Below are 9,402 nucleotides of genomic sequence, written 5' to 3' on the forward strand. Positions count from 1 at the left end.
GGAATGCTACTCTGTGGTGTAATGTGTATAAGTGCGCTACTGTGTAGTATAACATGTATATGGGTTACTACTGTGCAGTGTTATGTGAATAAGGAATGCTACTCTGTGGTGTAATGTGTATAAGTGCGCTACTGTGTAACATAACATGTATATGGGTTACTACTGTGCAGTGTAATGTGAATAAGGAATTCTACTCTGTGGTGTAATGTGTATAAGTGTGCTACTGTGTAGCATAACATGTATATGGGTTACTACTGTGCAGTGTAATGTGAATAAGGAATGCTACTCTGTGGTGTAATGTGTATAAGCTCGCTACTGTGTAGCATAACATGTATATGGGTTACTACTGTGCAGTGTAATGTGAATAAGGAATGCTACTCTGTGGTGTAATGTGTATAGTCGCGTTACTGTGTAACATAACATGTATATGGGTTACTACTGCGCAGTGTAATGTGAATAAGGAATGCTACTCTGTGGTGTAATGTGTATAAGCTTGCTACTGTGTAGCATAACATGTATATGGGTTACTACTGCGCAGTGTAATGTGAATAAGGAATGCTACTCTGTGGTGTAATGTGTATAAGTGCGCTACTGTGTAACATAACATGTATATGGGTTACTACTGTGCAGTGTAATGTGAATAAGAAATTCTACTCTGTGGTGTAATGTGTATAAGTGCGCTACTGTGTAGTATAACATGTAAATGGGTTACTACTGTGCAGTGTAATGTGATTGCGGAATGCTACTCTGTGGTGTAATGTGTATAAGTGCGCTACTGTGTAACATAACATGTATATGGGTTACTACTGTGCATTGTAATATGAATAAGGAATGCTACTCTGTGGTGTAATGTGTATAAGTGCGCTACTGTGTAACATAACATGTATATGGGTTACTACTGTGCAGTGTAATGTGAATAAGGAATGCTACTCTGTGGTGTAATGTGTATAGTCGCGTTACTGTGTAACATAACATGTATATGGGTTACTACTGCGCAGTGTAATGTGAATAAGGAATGCTACTCTGTGGTGTAATGTGTATAAGCTCGCTACTGTGTAGCATAACATGTATATGGGTTACTACTGCGCAGTGTAATGTGAATAAGGAATGCTACTCTGTGGTGTAATGTGTACAAGCTCCCTACTGTGTAGCATAACATGTATATGGGTTACTACTGTGCAGTGTTATGTGAATAAGGAATGCTACTCTGTGGTGTAATGTGTATAAGTGCGCTACTGTGTAACATAACATGTATATGGGTTACTACTGTGCAGTGTAATGTGAATAAGGAATGCTACTCTGTGGTGTAATGTGTATAAGTGCGCTACTGTGTAGTATAACATGTATATGGGTTACTACTGCGCAGTGTAATGTGAATAAGGAATTCTACTCTGTGGTGTAATGTGTATAAGTGTGCTACTGTGTAGCATAACATGTATATGGGTTACTACTGTGCAGTGTAATGTGAATAAGAAATTCTACTCTGTGGTGTAATGTGTATAAGTGCGCTACTGTGTAGTATAACATGTAAATGGGTTACTACTGTGCAGTGTAATGTGATTGCGGAATGCTACTCTGTGGTGTAATGTGTATAAGTGCGCTACTGTGTAACATAACATGTATATGGGTTACTACTGTGCATTGTAATATGAATAAGGAATGCTACTCTGTGGTGTAATGTGTATAAGTGCGCTACTGTGTAACATAACATGTATATGGGTTACTACTGTGCAGTGTAATGTGAATAAGGAATGCTACTCTGTGGTGTAATGTGTATAGTCGCGTTACTGTGTAACATAACATGTATATGGGTTACTACTGCGCAGTGTAATGTGAATAAGGAATGCTACTCTGTGGTGTAATGTGTATAAGCTCGCTACTGTGTAGCATAACATGTATATGGGTTACTACTGCGCAGTGTAATGTGAATAAGGAATGCTACTCTGTGGTGTAATGTGTACAAGCTCCCTACTGTGTAGCATAACATGTATATGGGTTACTACTGTGCAGTGTTATGTGAATAAGGAATGCTACTCTGTGGTGTAATGTGTATAAGTGCGCTACTGTGTAACATAACATGTATATGGGTTACTACTGTGCAGTGTAATGTGAATAAGGAATGCTACTCTGTGGTGTAATGTGTATAAGTGCGCTACTGTGTAGTATAACATGTATATGGGTTACTACTGCGCAGTGTAATGTGAATAAGGAATTCTACTCTGTGGTGTAATGTGTATAAGTGTGCTACTGTGTAGCATAACATGTATATGGGTTACTACTGTGCAGTGTAATGTGAATAAGGAATGCTACTCTGTGGTGTAATGTGTATAAGTGCGCTACTGTGTAGTATAACATGTATATGGGTTACTACTGTGCAGTGTAATGTGAATAAGGAATGCTACTCTGTGGTGTAATGTGTATAAGCTCGCTACTGTGTAACAAAACATGTATATGCGCAGTGTAATGTGAATTGATACTATTCCATAACCATTTATTTATTTATTACCAGTTTCTTATATAGCTCATACATATTCCATTGAGCTTTACAGAGAATATTAGAACATTCACATCAGTCCCTGCCCCAGTGGAGCTTACAATCTATATTCCCTACCACATGTACACGCGCACAGACATTCTAGGGTTAATTTTTTGGTAGACAATTAGCCTACCAGTATATTTTTGGATTGTGGGAGGAAACCGGAGTACCCGGGGGAAACCCACAAAAGTACAGGGAGAATATACAAACTCCACACAGTTAGGGCCATGGTGGGAATCAAACCCGTGACCTCAGCACTGTGAGGCAGTAATGCTAACCATTACACCAGCCGTACTGCCCCATATATATAACACATGGTGGGAATAGAACCCATGACCTCAGTGATGTGAGGCAGTAATGCTAACCATTACACCGTCCGTACTGCCCCGTATATATAACACATGGTGGGAATAGAACCCATGACCTCAGTGATGTGAGGCAGTAATGCTAACCATTACACCATCCGTACTGCCCCGTATATATAACATATGGTGGGGATAGAACCCATGACCTCAGCGCTGTGAGGCAGTAATGTTAACCATTACACCATCCGTACTGCCCGTATATATAACACATGGTGGGAATAGAACCCATGACCTCAGTGATGTGAGGCAGTAATGCTAACCATTACACAATCCGTGCTGCCCTGTATATATAACACATGGTGGGGATATAACCCATGACCTTAGCGCTGTGAGGCAGTAATGCTAACCATTACACCGTCTGTACTGCACCGTATATATAACACATGGTGGGGATAGAACCCATGACCTCAGTGCTGTGAGGCAGTAATGCTAACCATTACACCATCCATACTGCCCCGTATATATAAAACACATGGTGGGAATAGTACCCATGACCTCAGTGCTGTGAGGCAGTAATGTAACCATTACACCATCCGTACTACCCACGTATATATAACACATGGTGGGAATAGAACCCATGACCTCAGCGCTGTGAGGCAGTAATGCTAACCATTACATCATCCGTACTGCCCCGTATATATAAAACACATGGTGGGGATAGAACCCATGACCTCAGTGCTGTGAGGCAGTAATGATAACCATTACACCATCCGTACTGCCCCATATATATAACACATGGTGGGAATAGAACCCATGACCTCAGTGCTGTGAGGCAGTAATGCTAACCATTACACCGTCTGTACTGCCCCGTATATATAACACATGGTGGGGATAGAACTCATGACCTCAGTGCTGTGAGGCAGTAATGCTAATCATTACACCATCTGTACTGCCCCAGCCATGACCCTTCTTAATGATGTAAAGCAATAACCTAGATTTTTGTAATTTTGGGGGTTGCACCTCACTTCTAAACATCAAAGGCAGCAACACCAATAACCTAAGTACTCAAACTTTTTCTTTCTTTTGGAACAGCTGTTCAAAAAAAAAACTAAAAAAAAACCACATAGGTATAACAATTTGTAGATTTGCCACTAGATGGCGATATTTTACCATGGTATGGCATTCCTGAGCATTTACATTCTTGCCTGTTGTCCTTAATTGGGTCGCTAAGATTGTATCCAAGAAAATATTTTTATATTTTTTACAAAGATTAGTTGATCAGAACATCACGTCTTACATGTCTTTCTCAGAATCTGCTTTTTTTAATTTTTTTTTTCTATTTGCTATATCAATATTATTCACCGCAGGTCTCATTGAGCCGGATTCAGAGTCATTTGTAGTGTAGTTAGGATTTGCTAAACTACAACTGCGGGTACAAGGCTGTGGACGGGCCACCCAGCACAGGGCAAGGCTACTCCGCAGGCTGAGACCCATCCTGCGCCCGGCAAATTTAGCGGGACACTGCTAAAGTTTGAGCGCTTCTCGGACATCACTATCTGCGGGCCCGTTATTCTGCATTTATCACTAGATCTTTCGGAAGTCCTATTTATTTAACCCAAAATGTGGCTAATCCTCTGAAAACAGCTGTTATTGGAGAATTGCACACTGTCCATCGGTGCTATATAACAAATGGGCAGCGCAGCAGATATCATCCAGGACGGATAAAGCAGTCTGGCCTACTGTAGCTTTGTACGGAGAGACAACATAAAACCTGATTTATCAAGCTAGAAATGCTTGCGGCTGCGGAGATTGGCCAGATTACTGCCGCCTGTAGTCCAGTGCCGCCCGTGGGCTACATTTTCTGCATGTTACTTACGGTTATAGTGTGATCTTGCTGATACATGCAGAGCCGGATTAACAATGGGCCTGATGGAGCTACAGCTCCAGGTCCACTCTCCAAATAGGCCCATTTTGTAGCTGAGGGCCAGGGCTTTCCAACGAGCCCAGCCCCGCGTCGCTAGCACCCGGGGAACCGGAGATACTGCCAGGCAAACCTGGAACGTTTTCCTTATAGGATAACATGGAACCCAAGTTCGACCTCCACCCGATTCCAATGGATGCTAGTTCCCCCTCCGGCATCACAGAAGTCGAGGTTGATCTCAGTCAAACCCAAATTGCTGGGCCTTCAATCTGATACCAGGCTGGTCCATATGGGTTCATTGGTTCTAGAGATATTGCTGGTAAACCAATATTTTTTTCATTTCTGAAATGTAATTTTATGGCTGTTCATGTTGTTTGAGGACAGATTTCTCTGGACCCAAACGACCCAGATCCACGGGACCAAAATCATTTGAAGCCTACATGTAAATGGGTCAGTTGGTTCTGAAGATATAGCTGGTTGTTTAAAGGGGCTGGGGGACTAGGCTGTTGTAAAAGGGGCCAGTCCGGGAATGTCCCTGCATGATCCTGGGACCATATTCCTGGGTAAGTCCCTGCATTTTCTGGTGTGAAAGGGGTATTATTTCAAATTGCCGGGACATGCAGTGCTCTGAATACAGCCAGGCAGCCCCCTGCTTTCTGCCCGGCTGTCAATGGCTGTCATTTCTGCCCGGCAACGGCTGTCCCCCAGTTACCGCGAGCATCTATTCCCCTTGGCAATGAGCATGTAATCCCACATAGCAATGAGCGTGGAACCCCTGGCACTGTGCATGGAATCCCTGGCAATGAACATGTAGGTAAGCAACACTTATGTAGCATAATTTTTAATAGGCATTATGGTGTTTGGCATAATACGTAATGGAGATTATGGTGTGAGGCTTAACGTGTAATGGGCATTATAGTGTAAATTTTTAAAGCGCGCCTTTGGCACGCAATGCCCTTGTTTATGATGCATATTATGCATTATTGCTCAATCAGTTTGTTATAGTGCAGGCATGTCCAAACTATGGCCCTCCAGCTGTTGTGAAACAACAAGTCTCATCATGCATTGCCACAGTTTTGCTATTAGGGAATGCTAAAACTATGTCAAGGCATGCTGGGACGTGTAGTTTCACAACAGCTCGAGGGCCACTGTTTGGACATGCCTCGTATACAGTAGTGTGTATTTTGACTCAATCGGTGTGAATTTTGGCTCATTCCATGTGGTATAATGTGTAAGAGGCAAATACAGTATAAGGGGGTTACTATTGTGTTGCATGATTTGTATAAGGGGTATATGGTGTGGTAAACTTAGGTGACCACATAAAAGGTGCTGAAATGTTGTCTACCAAGTTTCGGCTTTCAGTATTTTTTTATGACTGGAATGCCGCCTCACCCTGCAAGTATCTTAGGACATCGGCATCCTGCGAGTGCACCTTTGGAGGGCACCCGGCAATATATCTACCTGCATTTTTCCTATGCCCGCCCCCTGCCTGTTCCAGGCATATATAATTAGTTGAAAGTATTTACACAACTACAGACACACCCATGAGCAGACCACCCAAACAGAGCACTGGTCACGCCCCCCACATTATTAGGTGCTGGCCACAACCCCTATTATTGCACATAATAGGCCCTTGATAATTTTCAGCTCCAGGCCCATATAGACCTTAATCTGGCTCTGACAGCACCGCAATGTACAAACCGTGACACAAAGCTGATGACACCTTCACTCATAGGAGCCCACTTGCCACTTATCCCTCTCACTTCCTAGCCACAGGCATAGGCGTGCGCACATTGAGTGTTAGTGGTGCACCTAATGCTGTGCCCACCCTTATGAACTCCTTCCTGCCGCTAGCAATACCAGCAATACATCTTACCAAAGACAGACTTGCTTTTTAGACGTCAACCCATTGACGGTGCATCCCCTAATAAAATGTGCTGTGCAGGCCTATGGCCGCAAGCTTAGCACCTTGACTGCTAGTGAGCCCACACATGAACAGATGACGGGAATCCCTGACATCTCTGAGTCTTTTCTAGTATTCCAGTGTCTTATATTTGGCAATACATTTATTGGTACATGCAGAAGAGGGTTGTGTGGGTTTGGGATTACACAGGGGGGCCCAGAAATATCAGTGTACAGGGCCCCAAGATTTCTGTTGCCGGCCCTGACTGCAAGCATGTAGTGTATTCCCACTTGGCAATGAGCATGTAATCCCACATGGCAACGAGCATGGAACCCCTGGGAATGAGCATGGAACCCCTGGTAATGAGCATGTAGGTAAGCAGTACTTATGTAGCATAATTTTGAATAGGCATTATGGTGTTTGGCGTGCATTGCCCCTGTTTGTGGAGCATATTGTGCATTATTGCTCAATTAGTTTGGTATAGTGTGTATTTTGGCTCAGTCCATGTGGCAAAATGTGAATTTTGCCTTAATCTGTGTGGCATAATGTGAATTTTGAATCCATCCGTGTGCCATAGTGAGAATATTGGATCATTCCATGTGGCATAATGTGTAAGAGGCAAGTACCGTATAAGGGGGTTACTATTGTGTTGCATGATTTGTATAAGGGGTATATGGTGTGGTAAACTTAGGTGACCACATAAAATGTGCTGAAATGTTGTCTACCTAGTTTTGGCTTTCAGTATTTTTTTTATGACTGGAGTGCCGCCTCCCCCCACAAGTATCTTAGGACATCAGCGTCCTTCTGGTGCACCATTGGAGGGAACCCTCCAATATATCTCCCTGCATTTTCCTATGCCAGCCCCCTGCCTTTTCCAGGCATATATAATTAGTTGAAAGTATTTACATAAATAGAGACACACCCATGAGCAGACCACCCAACCAGAACACTGGCCACAACCCCTATTATTGTGCATATTAGGCCCTCCATAATTTTCAGCTCCAGGCCCATTTAGACCTCAATCTGGCACTGGATGGCAAGTACAGTATAACTCATCAATTACTATTATTATCCTTTATTCTTATGAAGCCACTGGGGATCCGCAGTCCCCAATTACACAGTACATAAACCAATAAGCAACTTTGTTACTTACAGTTGATTACAATAGAGGATCAGTACAGTGTACATAACCATAGCTGCATCTGCAGAGGACACTGAATAAATATATCATAAATTAATAAAACCACACACACACATTATGCATCTTACTGTATCTATAAACCATTTTATTTTGGTAAATGTGAGTTTGCAGATGCCGATCAGTCTCCTATGGGCAGCGATGTGAGATGCTGCAGGAGCAATGTGATGGGAGGCACTGCTAATATGACGCCGGGGCAGCGAGATACAGTAAAGGTGCCCATACACATTACAATTATAGTATACAATATCTCATCTCATCTCGGTTTTGTGATGAGATGAAATGAGATCTAGTACAAAAAGTATGTGCTGCACATACTTTTTGTACTTGATCTCATCTCATCTCAACGCAAAACCGAGATGCAATGAGATGCTATATTGTATACAATATTGTATACAATAATTTTAATGTGTATGGGCACCTAACTTGAGAGACATCACTGAAGCACTGCTGAGGTGCTGCTGGGGCAGTGAGGTGAGAGGCACCGCTGAGATGTATCATGGGCGATGCTGAGATGCTGCAGTCAGATGATGCTGCTTGGTGGAGTCTTGCTTGGTGATGCAGACGCACTGATCTTGACCCTTTGCTGATGTAACTGGCAGATGGACGAGCCGCAGGTGGACGCAGGAGTGTCTTACATTCATCCTTAAAACATGCCGGCTGGTATTTGATCCCCGTACCTGTGCAGGAACTTGTAGCCGCAGTAGATGCTCAGGCAAATAAATATGAGGTAGACTGCCCCGGAAATCAGGAGCCACTTCAGCAATCCATACACAAAGTTCTGGACAATTCCACGTGTCTGGCGCTGTTCCTTGGGCTGCACCTCATTCTGTTCTTGGAGGCGCCCGTGATGATGCTCCTGATAACTCCCATGATGTCTCTCTGGATGGCGCCCATGGTGATGTTCCTGGTGGCGCACATAATGCCGAATCTGATGGCGTCCATGATGAAGTCCCTGAAGTTCATGAGGCTTCTCTTTAATATGTTCCATGGCGGCTTCGTCCATTGGGCCTTGTGTCCGTCCTGCTGGGAGAGGCCTGGCATAGAGCTCCCCAGGTACCAGGAGGAATATCAATAGAATAATAATACAGGAACTCATGGTCCTGGAATAAATCGTGGTTCAACTGAACAATACGTAACAGAGAACAAAAAGCTGCTGAACTAACCGAAGGTTAAGTGAGCAATGACTGGCAGTGGAACACTGAGAGTTACAGTGTTCCAATGATTGTGATGTCACTATGATGTCACAATCACCCTATGCCTGCCTATCGATGTTTCCAATTAGATGGAAGTAATGTTTCCTCAGAATAACAAGTTTGAGATGGTTGACAAGCATCGGATGCTGGTTCCGATGCCCAACCTATGGCAGATTGAACTCAGTTTATTTGAGCATGTGCAAAGCCCTTATTGCTTCCAAGTAGGGAGGGGGGGGGGGGGATGCTACCACAGAGGATTGGCCAACCATTAGAGTTCTATTGCCTGCAGACAAAAGGACTAATTCAGACCGGACCGTACAGCTGCGAATTTGCAGGTCGAGCT

The sequence above is a fragment of the Crinia signifera genome, chromosome 5 (genome assembly GCF_055691185.1).
Source record: "Crinia signifera chromosome 5, ASM5569118v1, whole genome shotgun sequence".
NCBI lineage: Eukaryota > Metazoa > Chordata > Amphibia > Anura > Myobatrachidae > Crinia > Crinia signifera.